Source organism: Dasypus novemcinctus, chromosome 9 (genome assembly GCF_030445035.2).
Source record: "Dasypus novemcinctus isolate mDasNov1 chromosome 9, mDasNov1.1.hap2, whole genome shotgun sequence".
NCBI lineage: Eukaryota > Metazoa > Chordata > Mammalia > Cingulata > Dasypodidae > Dasypus > Dasypus novemcinctus.
In genome coordinates this window covers 7,715,839-7,736,145 of record NC_080681.1, presented here as the reverse complement: position 1 = coordinate 7,736,145, position 20,307 = coordinate 7,715,839, and the positions used below count along the sequence as shown (strand labels likewise).

General features: G+C 47.9%; 1 non-coding gene across 1 annotated transcript; it reads right to left on the bottom strand.

Moving 5' to 3' along the window:
• Window positions 1-707: 707 nt before the first annotated feature.
• TRNAG-CCC (transfer RNA glycine (anticodon CCC)) lies at window positions 708-779 on the bottom strand. The gene has a single exon. It is a non-coding gene; the product is annotated as a tRNA-Gly (tRNA).
• Window positions 780-20,307: the final 19,528 nt, after the last annotated feature.

Genomic DNA, 20,307 nt, shown 5'->3' with positions numbered 1-20,307 from the left:
ACTCCGGGGCTGCGAGTCTACCCATAGCAGGAGCGCGCTGGGTCCCAAGCCGGGAGGACCAGATTTAGTTATCCTGATAGCTCAGGTACATGGGAATGTGAAGGTCTTCTCTCCTGCTGTCAACAAAGCATAACGAAAAATAAATGAAAGCAAAATCAGAATGTAACCAGTCAGCAGGACTACGCTTGGGCAGTACAGGTGTGTCAGGCTTTCCTCTTCTTGCTTCGCTGAATTTTCCAAAGTTCATGTCACTCTTATGTTGGAGGAAAAAAATAGCTTCATTTAGGAAAAAATTATCAGAAAAACAACTAATTGGTTCAATTTATTGTTGCTATGCAAGGCACACCTTATAAATTCTTCTAGTAAAGCCTTATAACTTAGAATTCCAGGAAGCTGATGGCAGGCAACCTTTCTCTCTGGGCCAGGTCCCCCAGATATTGCCGGTTATCAAGATAAAATCAGTTCTTACCTTGTCACAAGATCCCCACGTTTCCTGATAAAGAAATCATAGCCTCTGCAGTCACCCAGGGTGCTAGACAGCCCATGCAGTATAGGGCCCTCTTCACTATCTTCTCGTGAGAAAGTTACATAATAGCCACCGATGAAGAAGGAACGATGACATAGTGATAATGGCCATTTAATGAGCATTCACTGGTGCCAGCAATGGGCTCAGCCCTGGTGTTCTACATCCATCTTTTTTTTTTCCTAGAAGGTACTGGGGATTGAACCCAGGACCTCGTACGTGGGAAGCAAGTGCTCAACCACTGAGCTATACCCGCTCCCCTCCACATAAATAACCTTGGTATGGCCACTTCACTTCTTTTAGCCTCAGTTTCCTCATCTATAAGATAGTGACAGTAATACTGCTGACCTGATAAAGTTTTTGTGAGGAGTAAATGAGATACCTCAGGTAAAGCATACCTAGCATAATGTAAGAACTCGATGTGTGCTAGCTAAGATTATCCCCATTTTGCAGATTATGGCAGGAGAGGAGGGGTATGATGAAATGTATATGATATGGTCCTGCCCTAGGAGAATTCATTTAAATAATATGCAAAATAGGACTGTAGTTAATAAGTGCCTATAACTCCGAGCTTCTAGACCAGAACAAGCCATAACTGAATCTCCTCTTTTTTGCTTCACCATTATGATTGGGAGCTTTGAAGGGAGGATGCTGGAGGACACCATATTTGCAGTAGAATGTAGAATTTCTGACAGACTACCCAAGACTGAACATACCATATACCCACGGCTGTGTCAGCTCAGGCCCCGGGAGTTATCAGTATGTAATCCACAGAGTGGCTGAAGTTATTAGGAAAAACCACCTCCCAAGTGGGGACACCCTTTCAAGAAGATGCAAATCCCAAGGTAGATTCTTGGTAGAAGAAAGTTCCAGTGAATGTAACTTTTGCCTTTATTGTGACTGCTTAATATAGTTAAAACCAGAAAACCCAGACTCCAAATCTGAAGCCTCAGGAGTGAGGATAAGGAAGAGGAGAAAGAAAAGAGCTGCACTTGGAGAATTTCCCACATTAAGTTATTTCAGGATCTGGGTTGCTAGGTGTCCACATAAAATATCTTCACCAGGAAAGGAAGTTGAACTCATTTTGCTTGAGACTTTTTTCAGCTGTTTGTCAAAGTCAGTGTGTTATAGAAAGAAAACAGAGGCAAAGACAACCTTGTTTGTGCTGCATATCTAGAAGGTCCCCAAAACAAAAACATTTACAGATGATGGGCAACCACAGCGTCTATAGACTTGTTCTTACACATCTTAGCCATAAGTCTACTCAAACCAAGCAAATCCCTCTAGGCCCCTGAGACGTCTGAATTGTTCTTTTCACAGAGAGTAAGGAGGAATCCTTCTGATTTGAATGGGCCCAGGGAATAATTTAAAGGACTCTTTCTTTGTGCCTCTCAATATTCTTCCTATGTGATGTCATTCATTCCCTTGGTGTTACCCATTATATATGAAATGTCCTGGGGAAAAAAGCTACCACTTATAATCAAGGGGAAAACCCTATAAAAACCACCAAAATATCTCCTCTGAGTGTCAGACCCGTTGGATCATTTAGGAATTCTTTAGGCTGCAAGTAATAGAAAACTTACAGTGGTGTGGCAGAGGCTAGCTGTCTGCCCAAACCCATCCTCCCATAGAAGCAGGCATATGATTTCCCGGTGACCCTGCATTTCCCAGCTTGCCCTGCAGTAGATGCGGCCAGAAGACCAAGTTCTTTCCAATGGAACAAGACTGAACGTGCTGTCTGCCCTTCCCAGGCCTGGTCCATGAAGAGTGTCTCTATCCTCTTCTGCCTTCTGGATAGTTGCCATTCCCTGCCCAGAATGACCTTGGCAGTCACGTATTGAAGACAGCAGAGCTGCGAGGAACTTGAGTCCCTGAGCTTTCCGTCACCACTGACCTGCAACATCCAACTTGGACCATGCAAGAATAAGAAATAAGCATCTATTTCCCAGCCATTCCTTTTGGAGTCCATTGGTTACCCCCAAAGTCACTTTCCCTGTTCTGCCCTGAGGGATATTGAGGAGATAGTACCTACTGCTATAGCGGTCTCCGGTCTGCCCCTCCACTCAGTCGTCAGAGGGATCCTCCGGAAACTCAAATCTGAACTGGGCGCTCCTTGCTTAAATTCTCCAGGGGCCACCCGCTGGCTGCAGAGGAAGCTCCTGTGCGCGACGTCTCAAGTCCTTCATGAGGTGCCCTCCCCCTTCCGTCTACCAACTAATAAGTCCACATTAGCGTCATTTACACACACACACATCCCCTTTTGCCTCTGTTCCCTCTGCCCAGAGCACACTTTTCCCTCCTCATCTCCCAAGCGGAAACGTCATTCCTCCTTTAAGACCACGCTGCCTGCCTGCTCTCCGCTCCCGACCCAGGCCCCTCTCTTGCTCCTATCTCTGTAAACCTGTCATGCTCCCACCAGCGCACATGTTCCAGGCTACCCCGGTTCCTGGTTTAAGTGCCTGTCTCCCCCACTGCCCTGTGACCTGCCCGAAGACAGGGCCACATCTTATTTCCCCGTGCATGCCCAGAGCCTCACCCAGGGGCTGGCACAAAGCGAATGCTTTTAAAAATAAATATGGAACAAAGGCCTAAATCGGCTCAATGCAAGGGGCCTGCAAGGAGTCTTTCTAAGCCTTTTGGCATGTAGGACTGCCCTGCGATTTCTTCGGTTTGTTTCATCCAGGTTAGCAAATGAATGACTCTGTTCATTAGTGTACATTTGTTAGAAGATTAGTTCATTGTTAAAAATGCTTTCCAGATACCCACGGTGAGTCACCAACAGAGCAGTGCTGTTGAAAACTTGCTCCTGGACTGAAGGAAGAAGGCGGCTGCACCCAGGCACTGCTGAGGAAGCTGGAGCTCAGCTCCGGGCTGTACAACCTAAATAACAGCAGTATAGCCGCCAGTGTGTGGATGCTCGCCCTGGGGCAGCGCTCTGCTGACCGTTTTCACTTAGTCCTCCCCAGAGCCTCAGGGAATGGGAGTTCTCATCAGCCTCACTCCACAGATGAGGAAGTCAGGCTCTGAGAATGTATGAGTTTGCTTGTGTTCACACAGCCGGGAAAGGAAAGAACCCAGCTTTTCTGATGCCGAAGCCTACACTTCTAATCACTCTAACTACTGGCTTTTAACTTGATCGAGATTGGGAAATTTTTTTTAAGGTTTTATTTATTTATTTCTCTCCCCACTCTATACCACCACCCCCCCCCCCCCATTTCTGCTCTCTGTGTCCGTTCACTGTGTGTTCTTCTGTGTCTGCTTCTATTCTCATTAGGCAGCTCCAGGAACTGATCCTGGGACCTTCCAGAGTGGGAGAGAGGCGATTACTCTCTTGTGCCACCTCAGCTCCCTGTTTTGCTACGTCTTCTTATTCTCTCTCCTCTGTATCTCTTGTTGTGTCATCTTGCTGTGCCAGCTCTCCATGCTGCCCGGCACTCCTCTACGGGGCCAGCTCGCCATGCAGGCCAGCTTGTCCTCACCAGGAGGCCCTGGGCATCGAGCCCTGGACCTCCTGTATAGTAAACAAGAGCCCGATTGTTTAAGCCAGACCCGTTTCCCCAAGATTGGGAAATCTTGAGAGCATCTCCAATGCATGAAAGAGAGATTGAGGGAGGGAAAGAGGGAGAGAGTTTGTTTGGGACAGCTGAAGTTTGGCCTGAGCAGAATTAGATTTATTTGTTATAATCAGAAGTGTGAGCCTGAATGACTGGTGACCGTCCAGCAGGTGGAGAGGCCCTGTGTGGATCGGCTGTTCTCATCTGAGAATTTCTCTGCCTGGGAGTTCAGGGAATGCTTCCGGGCAGCAGCACTGTTTTAGCTTAGTGCTTCGCAAACCTTGAATGTGCACACGAATTACCTGGGGTGGGAACCTTGTTGAAATGCAGATTCTGATTCAGGTGGGCTTAGGTGGGGCCTAAGATTCTGCGTTTCTAACAAACTGTGTATGGGTTGATGCTATGGTCCCTGCCACACTTTGAACAGCAAAATTTTCACTGGTACTTGAATGATTAGTCCCTTAGAAGTCTCATGGGGCAGCACAGGTTCTGCAGTTAGGCAGGCATGGGTTCAAATCCAAGTAATTCCGTTTACTACTTGAATGACCTGGAAAATGTACTTACTATCTTTCTAGGCCTCAGGTTTTCCTCTGTTTAATAAGGAGAATAGTAGTAGTAGTATCTTCTCTACAGGTAATTTTTTTAAAGATTTATACCCCTCCCCCTCTTGTTTGCACTCACTGTCTGTTCTCTGTGTCTGCTTGTTGTGTGCTCTCTGTATCTGCTCATCTTTTTTTTTTTAGGAGGCACCAGGAACTGACCCAGGTCCTCCCATATGGGAGGGAGGCACCCAATTGCTTGAGCCACCTCAGCTCCCTGCTTGGTGTCTCTCACTGTGTTTCCTCATTGCACCATTTCAGTGCATCAGCTTGTTGTGTCAGCTTGCAGTACCAGCCCATTGCATCAGCTCACTGTCTTTCTCGTCTTCTTTAAGAGGCACCAGGAACCGAACCTGAGACCTTCCATGTGGTAGGCGGGCACCCAACTGCTTGAGCCACATCAGCTTCCCCGCAAGGCAATTTTAAGGATTAAAAGAGATCATTCATATAAAGCACTTCACCAGTGCCTGGTACGTACTAAATACTCAATAAACATTAATTACCATTATTTTTTATCTGAATTCATTGTTCAAAGCCTAAATGTGATTCAATTCAGATCATTTTGCCTCTAAATCCCAGGCTTGTTCTTCCACACCATACAATGTTTGCAAGACCATCTGCTTTCCAGATGCATGCCGTGGCATCAGAAGGGACAAGAGAAGACTGATTAGAGCAGGACAGACTCATGTTTACACCCAAAACAGTGGCTTAAAGAACTCCTCAACCAGGGATGACATCAAGACGAGCTTCAAAGTCGAGAATGCTTTACCTTTCAAGCCTTACTCCCAGATCCTTGAAGTCTTGATGCAAAATACTTGCACCGTGCGGAGCGGGTGGAGCTCGCTGGGTGAGCGCCTGCTTCGCGTGTGCAAGGTCCCCTTAAGCCTAGCACACAGTGACAGGCCTGCTTAAGCATCAACACGATGTCGGGAGAACCCCAGCGGGGAACCCGTCTCACGACTGGGGCAGGCACAGATTACGTGCACAAATGGCATGGACAGAGCAGGCAGTTCTTTTTGAGTACATCTCATCTCCCCTTTCTGGCCATAAGCCCTTTTGAGATGAAGTCTGTACTTTATTTTTGTAGCTCTGGGGTCTATTCCAGTATTTAGCACACCTTCGCCCCTGATTTGTTGGTAGGATGAATGGCTTTGGAGGAAGCGTAAACATATCTTTTAACAAAAATGTTATCAACCCAACACACACAGGTGCTCTCTGCCTCTCTCCATGACGTCAGCAGATCAGTTACGACCTCAAAGGATTACGGCTGAGATCATGATGATAGTGATGATGACGATGCTCACTTTTTGCCAAAAAGTTTAACTACTGTGTCCTCACATTTATTGAGCTCTTCCTATCTTCCAAGCACAGTTCTAAGTGCTTGAACTGGAGTAACTCACTGCAGCTAAACTGATAGATAGGTGCTGTTATTATTCCCTTTGTAGAGGAAGAAATTTAGACATTAGGTGGTTAAGGAACTTTCCCAAGGTCACAGCTCGTCAGTGGCAGGGCCAGGAACTGAACTCAGGCAGCCTGGCTCCAAAGCCTACCATCCTGTTTAAAAGACACTGTGGGGAAGCAGATTTGGCTCAATGGATAGGGCATCTGCCTACCACATGGGAGGTCCAAGGTTCAAACCCCGGGCCTCCTTGACCCGTGTGGAGCTGGCCCATGCGCAGTGCTGATGCGCGCAAAGAGTGCCGTGCCATGCAGGGGTGCCCCCCGCGTAGGGGAGTCCCACACACAAGGAGTGCACCCTGCAAGGAGAGCTGCCCAGCACGAAAAAGTGCAGGCTGCCCAGGACACAGAAGAACACACAGGGAATGGACACAGAGAGCAGAAAAGGGGGGGGGGGGGGGAGATGGAAGGGGAGAGAAATAAATCTTTAAAAAATAAAAAAAGACACTGTGAGGGAGTGATGTAGCTCAAGTGGTTGAGTACCTGCCTCCCAAATACGAGGTCCTGGGCTCAATCCGTGGTATCTCCTAAAAAATTTTAAATTAAATTAAAAAGACACTATGAAAGGATATTTCACTAAGTTCCATAAATATTATTCATGTTACTTTATATTATTTATATACTATTTACTATATTTGTGTAATTACCGTATGATCATATTATAAGTCTATGATGATAATTACTGAACTGAACACTTATTTGAGCTTTTATTTAAGTGTATTTAATCCTGTGAAGTAGGTGGGCACAGAGGCACAGAAGGTTTACCTAAAATATCCAGTTTATCTAATACATGGCAGATGCAATCCCAGACCTGGATTGTTCGTTTTTAAAAAAACTTTTAAAATTGTGGTAACACATATGCGACATGAAATTTGCCATTTTAACCACGCTCATGTGTACAGTTCAGTGGCATTAATTGTATTCACAGCATTGTGCTACCATCACCACCATCAATTACCAAAACTTTGTAGCCATTAACTCACCATTCCATACACACAGACACACACACACACACGCATTGTCTCTGATACCCTGAAATCACTTTCTGTCTCTATAAATGTGTATTTTCTAGGTTTCATGGTGGTGGAATCATACAATACTTAACATGGTGGTTTGAGTTCTCTTTGGACTCCAGAAAATTATGTTCTTTTTTTTTAAAAGATTTATTTTATTTCTCTCCCCTCCCCCCACCCCCTACCCTGCTCTCTGTGTCTATTTGCTGTGTGTTGTTCTTTTTGTCCGTTTCTGTTGTTGTCAGCAGCACTGGGAATCTTTGTTTCTTTTTGTTGCGTCATCTTGCTGCGTCAACTCTCCGTGTGTGCGGTGCCACTCTTGGGCAGGCTGCGCTTTCTTTCGCGCTGGGTGGCTCTCCTTATGGGTGCACTCCTTGTGCGTGGGGCTCCCCTACGCAGGGACACCCCTGCGTGGCAGGGCACTCCTTGCGCGCATCAGCGCTGCTCATGGGCCAGCTCCACACGGGTCAGGGAGGCCCGGGGTTTGAACCGCAGACCTCCCGTGTGATAGACGGACGCCCTAACCACTGGGCCAAGTCCGCGTCCCGAAAATTATGTTCTTAAACTAATCCACGCCTGTGTGTGTAAGCCTATCATAGAAGGAAACTTCACATTAAATTACTACAGTTAAGGACCTTTGATTAGATTGTGTGACCCAGGGAGGGTCTTAATCATCTTACTGGAGTTCTTTATAAATGGAGGAATAAAAGCCACAGATACAGGGAAAAAAGCTGCAGAGACCAATCGCCCCTCCCCTCCAAGCTTGAGAGAGAAGATGCTGGAAGCCAGAAGCTGGAAGCAGCAGGGCCAGGAGGAGAAGGTGGAGACCGGCAGGCGCTGCTGTGGTGCCCTGCCACGTGAGCGGAGCCCGCCACCGCCAGCAGGTGTCGTGGGAGAGAAAACCGTCACCTTGTGAAGCCTTGACTTGGGCGCTTTCCCAGCTTCACAACTGTAAGCTCATAAGCTAACGAATCCCCGTTGTGGAAGCCAACCCATTTCTCCTATCTCGCCTGGCAGCCTTTAGCAAACGAAAACATTCGTTCTTTTGCATCTGGATAATTTCATCCAGCTTGGTGCCCCAGTTGCTCTCGACCCTGGTTCTGGACTGCCTCCTCAGTGGCGCCACGCTCCTCACGCCCCCTCAGACCCTGTGGACTTGTCTCCTTTTGACAGAGGGACCTGGAGGGGCCCTCCACCTTCAGCAGACACACACATGCCCACAGCAGCCACAGCGCCCACAGGGCAGGGCCAGGCCATTTTCGGAGCCGAGTGGGAAGAGGAGCTGAGGATGTTCCATCAGCCTACACTGGGGTGGATCATCAAAGACTCAGGGGAAGGACGAGGAGGCGAAGGTCTCAGTGAAAGCAATTTTTGAGTTAGGCTCCAGCAGGGGTTCTCAGAGTGCGTTCCCTTGGCCGATAGCATCAGCGTCACTTGGGAAATTGTTAGAAGTGCAAATTCTTGGGCCCTGCTCCGGACTTACTGAATAAGAAGCTCTGGGAGTGGGCTCCAGAAGTCTGTGCTGCAACACGCCCTCTGGGTCGCTCTGACATGTCTTCAAGTGGGAGCCCACCCCACTGGAGGTCCTGGGCAAGGAGCTGTCACTGCGGGCCATCAGGCACCTTGGCAGATGCTCACATCCTCGAGCCATTGGCCAGCCCCATCCACTCCACAGCAGTGTGGCTGCAGCATTTGACATCTCTCAACCGTCCAGCCACACCCTCCAATGGCCGTGCCTCAGTGGAACCTCAGCAGCTCCTGGACATTGTATGAGTGAGGAGAAGGGACCTGTGCTTCCCAGGGGATGCTTCTCCAACTTCCCTCCAAAGACAAGGAATCTATTTTTAAAATAAGTCAAATGTCCACCTAAACTTCGACCACAGTCATCCTGTGAAATTAATAAACCCGCAGAATCGATTAGCCCAGCGAACGCCAATGGGACTTTCCACTACATGCTCGTGACTCAAGCACGTCTCCTGCTTTGGAGAGGGGAGAGGTGTTTGGGAAGCTGCGAAGTAGCGTAGATCACCTCAGGCCGTGCAGGGGCCAGCGTCTGGGCACCGCCGCTCCTGGGGGGTGGCACTGCAGGGGCCAGCGTCTGGGCACCGCCGCTCCTGGCGGGAGGCTTTCTGCCCGTGGCTGCAGGAAGGCGTAGCCTCTCCCTGCCGGGCGTGGACCGTGGCCAGGGTGCTCTTTTCCAGGTGAGGCTGAGCCACTACCCACTGGACAGTAACCCACACCCAACAGGCTTGGGATGGAAACAGCAGCCTACAGATTCAAGAAGTTTCTGGCTAGCAACTCAGCTCATCTCCAGCTGCACCCTTCTCTGAATGGAGCACAGGACGTGCTGGGTCCTCGATGACATAGTGCTGACTGACACCACTTTTTTCCTGACCCAAGGCTCTTTCTGCTGTATGGTTCCCGCAATAGCCTCTCCTCCCACGCACTTTTTCCCCTGTCCAGAAAAAAAAAAGTGTCCATTTTCTTCCTTGAAATCTTTTTCTTGGTCTTTTTTTATTTTCCTCTTACTTTCCAGTCATCATCTGTCTAATACGGTCAAAGATTCCACCACCCATCCACAGTACCCTAAAGAGTTTTGGGTTTAATCGGGGGAATTCCAATATCCAGAAATCCCAGGGCCTTGAGGGCAAATGAACACTGAATGAGTTGCAGCAAGATTGTGGAGAAGGGACAAGTGTTAATCGCCAGGCACGGTACTGCTTGCTTTCACAGACATACCTCACCTAATCGCTCTAGCTTCCCTGCAGAGCAGGCAGGTCAGGGGCTTTGCTCCCATTGCACAGATGGAGAAGCCGAGGCTCGAAGAGATCAAAGGACGTCTCAGGGTCACACACACTGGTAAGGGACAAAGTCGGAATTCAAACCTGGTCTTCCCAAAGCCAGTGCCTGTCCCGTGCTGCCGGTCTAGACCCTGGCTCCAGTTTTCTCTCTTCAACCGAGAAGGAACGGGAGGCTGGGGGGGCTTCGGGGCTTGCCCCGGTGGCACTGACAGGCTGCATCGCCTCGCTAACGGTGAGGTCAGGCTTCCTGCTCTCGGCGTGGGAGGCGTTGGTGAGGGTTCCTCAGCCTTGGGATGACATCAGCGTCACACGGCTGCTCCCTCCCAGTTCCCTCTCCTGCCAACTGGGGGTCATAAGTGTATTTACCACATAGGAATTCGATGAGAAACATGCGTCCAGTAGATGGGGCACAGTAGACAGCTCCCGGTTACTTTAGATGAGTAGTGTTGCTGCCGCCACTGCCATTGTCACCACTGTCATCGTGCTCAAGACAAAATGCCTAATCGACCGCCTGGAGAGCCCTTGAGCGGCCCCTGGAAATGAGCCGCAGTCAAAAGAGCGGGCGTTATTGGTGGCAGCACCTGACGGCACGCTCACCGTGAACGAGTGCTCGCTCTTGGGTTTCGCGTGGTGCCCTGCCGGCTGGATTCAAGTGTAACGGGAGCGGACTCCGCGGTTCATTTTACCGTTTAATTTAAGAATGCATCAGTTAAGTCTCTGTGAACAGAATGAATTTTGTTTATCAACACAATTGCCTTCCTAAATGGAAATGGTGCTTTAAATGAAAGAGAAACCAGAATTACACAATTTGGGGCATTCTTTTTTTTTTTCAAAGATTTATTTTTTATTTATTTCTCCTCCTCCCCCCCACCCCCAGTTGTCTGTTCTCTGTGTCCACTCGCTGTGTGTTCTTCTGTGACCGCTTCTATCCTTATCAGCGGCACCGGGAATCTGTGTTTCTTTTTGTTGCATCATCTTGTGTGTCAGCTCTCCGTGTGTGCGGCACCATTCCTGGGCAGGCTGCGCTTTCTTTTGCGCTGGGCGGCTCTCCTCACGGGGCGCACTCCTTGTGCGTGGGGCTCCCCTACGCGGGGGACACCCCTGCGTGGCACGGCACTCCTGGCACGCATCAGCACTGCGCATGGGCCAGCTGCACACGGGTCAAGGAGGCCGGGGTTTGAACCGCGGACCTGCCATGTGGTAGACGGACACCCTAACCACTGGGCCAAGTTCACTTCCATGGAGCGTTCTTTTTGAACCTGATCACCTTTTGCCAAATGGTTTAACTGCTCGTTTGCGCAGCATCGATTTCCTTCATCATGTCCCCGAGACGCTCATTCCCCCGAGGAGGCGAGGTGCTGGGGTGAAGGCCCGCTCCGACTCGGCGGCCTCGGAGCGAGGGTGGACGGCTTCGACTCCTTCCCAGCCAGGCTCTCCTGGCTTTTGCACGTGGTTCCCTGTCGGTCATCAGGGTTCATGAGTGGTGTGGTTTTGTTCCTGTGCCAGGAAGAAAGTGTGAACCCCTCCCACAGTTGCCCAGAGCTGGGTTTTATTAGCCCAGATCAGGAGGGTCCGGGCTGGGTCCACGAGGGTGCAGGCATGTGGACCGGAGGCCCCGGTGGCGTCTCTGGGGAAGAGCCGTCCCGAGGGGTGCAGCCACCTCCAGCACCCCCCAGGCGGGCTCCTGTTCCAACTGCTTGGCCCCGCACAGGGAAACTGATTTTTACAGATTCTCTATTTAGGACATGGAGATAGGTTGCCATGGAAAAATGACATCTTCTAATTAAAAACACAGAGAGGTCACAAGTTTCCCAGAACAACTAGGGCACAGATCCTAAAAGGAAAGAAACGAAACTTTGAAGAAAAAAAAAAAAAAAGCCCAGCAAACCTCCAGGGCTGCGTCAGCCAGCAACTCCCAAACCTGAATGAAAGGCCCTGTGTGGATGGGGCGCTGGGCGGCCAGGGCTGCCGCCGGCCGCGGGGGCTGCTTTCGGCAGGCCAGGGCTGGACCAGGCAGCGGCGCGGGGACGCCTGGGGGAGCCGACAGCACAGACATTCGGGGCTGTCCTCTGGGCAGTGGGCATGCGGCTTTACCTCCGCAGGGCCGGGCGGTTCGTGCACGGCCGGGCTGAGCAGTCAGAAGGCTGCCCCTCTCAGAGGAGCCCAGCCTATCACTCTTTCTCATTTTCCCTTCCTCGTGCTTTCCCTCCTCTGCGAATGAGAAGAGCACCCTGCGATGTGCTGAATTGCCTAACTGCTGTCGCCCCACTGGACTGTCGCTTCTCCAGCACGGGCGTGAGGCTTCATTTTTTTTCCCACAATGCGTCTTTATTTATTTATTTATTTTTAGGGTGTTTTTTTTTTTCTTTATTTTTTTAATGTTACATGAAAAAAAATATGAGATCCCCATATCCCCCCACCCTCCTCACCCCACTCCTCCCATAACCACAACCTCTTCCATCATCATGGGACATTCATTGCACTTGGTGAATACATCTCTGAGCACCTCTGCATCTCATGGTCAATGGTCCATATCATAGCCCACACTCTCCCACAGTCCACCCAGTGGGCCATGGGAGGACACACCATGTCCAGTAACTGTCCCTGCAGTACCACCCAGGACAACTCCAAGTCCTGAAAATGCCCCACATCACATCTCTTCCTCCCACTCCCTACCCCCAGCAGCTACCATGGCCACTTTCTCCACACCGATGCCACATTTTCTTTGATTACTAATCACAACAGTTCATGAATAGATTATGAGTAAGTCCACTCTAATCCATACTCTATTCCTCCATCCTGTGGACCCTGGAATGGTTGTGTCCACTCCACATCTACATCAAGAGGGGGCTTAGATTCCACATGGATGCTGGATGCAGTTCTCCTGCTTTCAGTTGTAGGCACTCTTGGCTCCCGGGTGTGGTGGTTGACCTTCTTCATGAGGTTTTATCAATCTCTGTATTGCCCGTGTCTAACAGACTTTTTGGCTCATAGATCATGTACAAAAACCCTTACTGAAGGAATATCAATAACAGCAACAAGCGCTGCGGTTTACTGAGTGAACTGGGCCTTGGGATATTATTAGTCTTCTTTTAGAGTAAAGAAACTGCCGCTTGAGTTGCTGAGCAACTTGTGTAAGTTCCTACTCCTAATGAGTGACAGAGCCTGCATGGAGACCCAGCACTGCCTGACTCAAAGCTCAAGAAGAGAGAAATTCCCGTGGGGGCTGATATTCTCTCATTCAGAGGTTGATTAATCAACATGCGGTTTGAGAGGCCCTTTGCCCCGGCGCCTTCTGCCTCTAATTAACCGCTTCTTGGCGCGCTCTAGTCTCCAGTAAGCCCTCAGTATGTAAGAGGAGAAAATATCCACTCTTTGGGCAGGCTGCTTGACCGAGGTTCATGTGGAAAAAGAAGTGTCATGTAAACTCATGGAGATAATAATTAGAATGTAGGTCACCAGAAAACAGAAGGCGGTAGAGAGCGGAAAGCTGAGGGTTTATCAGTGCAGAATTGGTAAAAAGGTTGTTTATAAATCTTTGGAAATGAATAGAAATGGTGAAAGCACATCATGGTGTTTGTGACTAGTAGAACTATTGTATGGACATGGCAGTGGTTGAAAGGGAAAGTCTAAGGACATGTATATTACCAGAAGGAAAGCTAAAAACTGTAATATGGGACTGTATGAGATAGTAAAACCTCATGTAAAACACAAATATGGGTGATATTGCATATATGGCTGTTTCTACAACATATAAATACCAATATACGAGAGAGAAGGAGGCAGAATAGCAGCTATGTATGGCAGGCGAGGCATAGAGAGACTGAGAGTCATGGGTTTTGCTTATTTATTATTATTGGCATAATGAAAGTGCTTGAGGAATAATTGAAGTGATAAGTGCACAAATATGTGATTACAAGGACTACCATAGGTTGTACACTTTGGATGGGTTTGTGATTTATTAATATGTATCAATAAAATTGATTTGTTAAAAATTAACAACAAAAAAAGAGAAGCCCAAGATGGCAGTGGGTGAGGATGGGGGACATGGGCGCCTTTACCCCTCTCTCTGTCCACCCCGCGTTAGCACTCCCCCGCCGTGGGGAGGTGTCATCACACTCCTGAGATGGTAAGGCTGCCAGAGGGGAAGAGAGCTGTGTTGCTGCACCATAGTTCTGGAGAAGTCTCCTTAGCATGGATGGAATTTAGCATCGGATCTCTTACTAGAAATTCATAATGACCAAGTTGAGTGGGGAAGTTCTCATGCAGCCAACACCGTCATGTTTCCCCAAATTCACAGACCCCTTGAGCATAGGCTCTTCTGTGACTAGTGCCCCTGAGAGTTGTCCAAGACAATAGAACCTGCCAATGTCCAGTACAGAATGATTTTAATATAGTTTTTTCAAGTATACTTTGCATTATACATTACAGACAGTGGAGAATAGTAATAATAACAGCATTAGCCTTTAATATTTTAAAAAGATCTTTTCCATACTTATTTCATGAGTGCCCTAGGAAGTAGGTAACATTATTAACTCTCATTAGAGGTGATGAAGCTAAGGCTTTGAGAGTGCCAGGCCTTCCCCCTATCCGTGCTACTCGAAGTGGGGGTCACAGACCAGAAGTCTCAACATCAACTGGAAGCTCGTGAGAAATGCAGATTCTTGGATCCCCCCCAGACTGACTGAAGCAGGATGGTGGGGCTTGGGAATTTGAGTTTTAACCCTTCTCCAGGTGATCCAGTACATGCTAAAGCTTTATAAGCACTGCCCTGGGACACTGAGCAAGTGCCAGTGAGCACTGATTTTTCTCTCAACCCTCCCTCCCCCATTGAAGTACTGGGGAAAGGTGCAGAATGAAGCGTAAAACTTGAGTACAAATCACAGAGCAACACATTTGTTGAGAACATGTGGACTTGGCATTTGATGTCGCCATATAGAGGATCAGATATTCTCTATAATGGGCATACTTAACGTTACCAGGCAGTTGTGAAAATCAAATGAATTAATGCATGTTAAAGTACATTATAAATGGTTAAGTACCAAACATCATGAACTTTTGTAGTTTACTATCATTGTAGCCATACCAATTATTAGATTATTGTATTTTTTAAAAGATCTATTTATTTATTTCTCCCACCTCTCTCCATGTCTGCTCTCCATGTGCATTTGCTGTGTGTTCTTCTATGTGTGCTTCTATGCCCATTAGGCAGCTCTGGGAACTGATCCTGGGATCCTCCGAAGTGGAAGAGAGGTGATCATTCTCTTGTGCCACCTCAGCTCCCTTGGCCTGCTGCATCTTTTATTATTTCTCTTCTGTTGAATCATCTTGCTGTGCCAGCTCTCTGCATGGGCCAGCACTCCTGTGTGGGCCAGCACTCCCGTGCAGGGCAGCACTCCTGCTCAGGGCAGCACTATACGTGGGCAGCACTCCTGTGTGGGGCAGCACTCCACGTAGGCCAGCTCTCTGCATGGGCCAGCTACCCACTTGGGCCAGCTCGCCTTCACCAGGAGGCCCCAGGTATGGAAACCTGGACCTCCTGTATGGTAGACGGGAGCCCAATTGCTTGAGCCACATTCATTTCCCTTGTATTTTAAACATAGTAAAAATAGGGATCAATTGGTAGAATGAGGTTTCAAATATACAATAATATTCAAACATATACAATATACTGTAAACACAAAGTTATTTGTGTGGAAAAGAAAATGGAGGCACATTGAGTTAACCAAGCTGGTAAACAATGACAACAATCATCACGGCAATTCCTTGTGTCTGCAGAAGAGATGCTGCTCTGTCGATCCACAGCAACACGGCCTAACAGAAAGGAATGAAGATGGGAGTCAGATTCAGAATACCTGCATGTGAGCCCAGGCTTTGCCACTCACAGCTTATTTGATCTCAGACAAGTTACTTCACTGCTAAGAGCTGTGTTCCTTGATTTGAAATCATCATAATCACTACATTGGCATAATAATTATTTATTTGACATGAGACTCAGATGAGCAAAGAAATGCCTGTGAAAATGCTCAGCAAACTGCAACTGACTGCACAGATGTCAGTTGTTCTGGTTGCTGTTGTTCTGGGTAGGGAGACTAAGTGGCTGTGAAGAGTGAAACTGGTGGCTCCCGGGAACCCTTGAGGCCTGGCAGGAGGAAGCCTGGGAAGGGGGAAAGACAAAGAAAGGAGAGTTTTTCAGCTCCTTAGGTGCTGGGCAGCAAAGGAGCACAGAACTCTTGGTTGCAGGGGCGGCATAAGGAAGCCCAGAGCTGCAGACAGCAAGGTGCTGCAGGACAGGCTGACGTCCTGGGGCCACGCAGCCAGCCAGGGACAGGGAACAGGCCATCAGACAGCCCCGCAGGGCCAGGACGGCCAACCAGGACCTGCCCCCAGCCGGCCCGCGTGGCTGGGGCTCGCCTTCACAAGGGTCTCCAATTTAGAGTTCTGATGCCATTTCCAAATCAGTTTGTACATTTATAGAGACAAACACTAAAGGGTGAAAAGATGCTATCTGTACAACTTGAAAGGCCAGCTAGAGGGCACTGGGAATTTTTTTTTTTCATAAATCCTGTGATTATATTATAAATAGGCCAATTATATTTTTTGCTAAAAAATATGAATTTGTTCATTCCATGATATTGAAAGCATACCAAAATTCACATGACTCTGTCTTGGCCTGTCTTCGATTTGTGCTATTCCCGGAGTCTCTGAACAGCCCCAGTCCTGGTCAGCAGGGACAGAGCTGGAAATTCTGGCATATACACGTGCACGTGATTGCGAGCTACCTGAATCCTCCTATAACTAGTCACACCTGTATAATACTTTAAATTTACAAAGCGTTTTCATGTCTGTTCTCTTATTGCCTCGCAACCCCGTTAAATATAATACGTGCTTTTATCCCCATTGTGCTTGATTATCTCTTGCTACGTGACAAACTGCCCAAAGCTTAGCTTGAAACAACAGCAAATGTATTTTGTTCATGAATCCACAAACCCCATGGAGGGGACAGCTCACCTCTGCTCACTCTGCAGGGCAGGGGTGACTCAGACGCTGGCGACCAGAATCACCTGGAGGCTTGCTCATTCACCCACATGTCTGGTGGCCTGGCCAGGACGACCACGAGCTGTGGCTGGGGATGCTGGGCCCCTCCTTCAGCTCTCTCTGAGGGACAGTTACCGGTCGCTGGAGAAGAGACAGAGCATCTAAGATTAGACTGCCCACACTGTAGACTCAGGAAATGACAATGACTTGCTCTTGAATGTACCTTCTGAGAGGAAAATTCGGTAAGGTCACTATTCTTGACGCACCTTGGCGGAATGTCAAGGAGCAGATTTGCTGTCTGATGTGGTACCTGGTTGTAGGAAATATTACCAAAATAACTCACCCCTTTTCTATTTTGAAGGGGGACACTTCTCATGGTGTTATGCAGAAAACAGAAATGGGCAAGAACACTGAGCTGGTCACCTCAAGTGCCCTATCAGGAACTTAACTCCCAAAGAACATCTTTGGAGACAGCAACCCTGAATCGTGGCATGTGCTGATGACTCTGTGGGTTTTGCTTCCAAGTTAGCTTGCTTTGCAACACAAGCTGGCATTTTAACCTCAGTGTAGGTCATCCGTCACTATGACCCAAGACTTAACTTCTAGAAATGAGGTGGCAAAAAAGTTAAGTGTTCTGGTAAAGAGCACACAATGGCAAAAGTCGCGCTCAGAGGCCTTACTTCCCCTCTGCTTTCTAAAAAGCCAGACACACTTTAATTGAGTTTATATATTTCAAAGCAGATAAAGGTTGTACCGCACTCTAAGGGAAAGAACTATAATGTAAAAATTCACAAAGGATACTTGTCTCTCTCAGATTTTTAACTGCCGTGACTAATCGGGATGAGGACTGGTTATATGCAAGTTCTTGGAGAATGCTGATCTATACTTTTGTGAATGCAGAAAATGCTATTCATCTTCTCTTCATGAGAAGGGATCCTTTTTGAAGTCTAAAGCCCTGACATTCTGACCGGCACACAGTCTTTTCAATGATCCTTAACTGCAGCAGTGGTAAATTCCTCGGGGATCTACCGGTAAAAGTGACTCCAGTGTGTACTCTCTGAGAAAGACACATTCAGGGAAGCTTATACAAATGGTAGAGACAATGCTGCTTTCTTTATCTTGTGAGTCTTCTTTCAAATACATGGAGTTTAGGTTCTTGGCCGAGCTTGGCTGGCCCTTGAGGCATGACAGTGAGAACAGCAAGAGCTAACCCTTAAAGGGCACTTACTGTGTGCCAGACACTAAGCTTATGACACACATTGCCTCAGTTACTCGTTCACTTTCTATTTTAAATAGAAAAGTTAAATAATTTAAATAATCCTCACAGTGCCACTATGAGGTAGGTATGATTATTATCCCAGTTTTGGAGACAAGAAAGCTGAGCCACTGAGCTGCTTGGCCAAGGTCACATAGCTAGTAGTGGTTAGAGACAAGGCAGTTTGGCTCCAGAAGCCACACTCAACATCCTGGAGAACACCTGCCCCTGGGACATGGATGGAGGAAAACGTGTTTGCAAATCTGCAACGCGCCTGTCGACCCCGGGGCACTACCTCCCCTGCCACAGGGCGGGCATGTCACGTGAGCTGCATGGGCCAATCAGAGCACCTTATCTGTTGGATGCACTGATTGGCTGGGGGAGTGGGCATGTGATTACAGGAGGGCCAATCACAGTTGAAAAATGTGCATTGCTTCAGGAAGGGCCCGCTCTGAAAGGTGCTAGGAGCTTTAGGCTGTCTCAGGGCTGTTTTGTTATCCTGAGAATGAAGTCGTTACAGAAAAAAGTCTGAAAGGTGAAGGCGGCGCTGTTTCACTGCTGGGCCTATAGTTTAGTTCCCCCAGGCTGCCACCTTCCAGTTAAATGTGAGCCAATACATTCTGCTTAGGTTTAACCCAGTTTGACCTGGGTCTCTACCACTTTGCAATAAAGGAAGCTAACTGGTACAGGGATTTTTACCAAAAACATTTAAGGGAGGGCAAAGCTAGGACCCCAGTTGTAAGTAAAACAGGAGCAGATTTATTCAGTGTGAGTCTAAATACTGTGGCTAATGTGCTAGAAATGCTTTTTAAAAAAAATAAAGGCCCTTTGTTAAATGAAAAACTGAGCCCGGTATTTCTAGGGGTGAGCAGTCTGTAGGAATAAAGTCACAGTGATGGTCACAGTAATAATATCACAGTAATAACCCCTATTTTGCTGGTTTATTGCACCTGCCTAGGTAATTCAGATCCTCCAGTCTTCCCAAAATTATTTCCAATAATTCTGTTTCAGCATTCAGGGCTCTTCTGGGCCCAGCTGCTACTCCCCTGGGCATGGCTGCTCTGCTGATACCACCACTAGGGCTGGAGCCTCAGGTCCAACACTGGGAAGCTATGGGAGATGAAGAGAGGACAGGTGCCTTCTCCCTTTGGAGTGTCACACCATCAGTTCTGTAGCTCCTGTCCCCAGGTCTTACAGAGTTTTTAGTGTGACTACTTATTTGTGTTTTTCTTTCATTTCTTCTTCTCTTTATAGACTTGGGACGTCAATCTAATGGAGGCTGGACTGGGAGATAAATGCTGAGTGACGCACATTGAACTATGCTCTCAGATGCCCCTTAGTTCCAAGATTTAAGGCCTTTTTGCCAGATATATTAATTTCCTGTGATTGCTGCAACAAATGACCACACACTTGGTGGCCTAAAACAACAGAAACTTATTCTCTCACCATTCTGGAGGCCAGAAGTCCAAAATCAGTATCCCTGGGCTAAAATCAAGGTGTCACCAGGACCTTGCCACCTCCAGAGGCTCTGGGAGAGTGTGCTCTTTCCTTGCCTCTTTCAGATTCTGGTGGTTGCCAACATCCGTGGCTTGTGGCTACATTGTTCCAATCTCCGAGGCCAGCATCTTTAAATGTCTCCCTGCCTCATCTCCATATCATCTTCTCCTCCGTATGTGTGGTGTCTCCCTTGGCCACCCTCTTATAAGGATATGTAATTCCTTTTAAGGTTCATCCAGGTAATCCAAGATAATCTCCCTATCTCAAGATTCTTAATCACATATGCAAAGACCTTATGGTCAGTTAAGGTAACATTTACAGGTTCCATGGATTAAGACCTGATGTTCTGGAGGCCATTACCAGCCTACCATATGTTCTACGTTCAACATGCCCTGAGGAGCTTCTCGAGCCTCTGAAAATTGACCTTTTTTTAATCCACCCCCCTTGTGGCTTTTTGCTTGCTGTCTGCTCTCTGTGTTCATTCGCTGTGTGTTCTTCTGTGTTTGTATTTATTTGTCCTTTATTCCACCCCCCACCCCCCCTCACGGCCTGCTTGTTGTCTGGTCTCT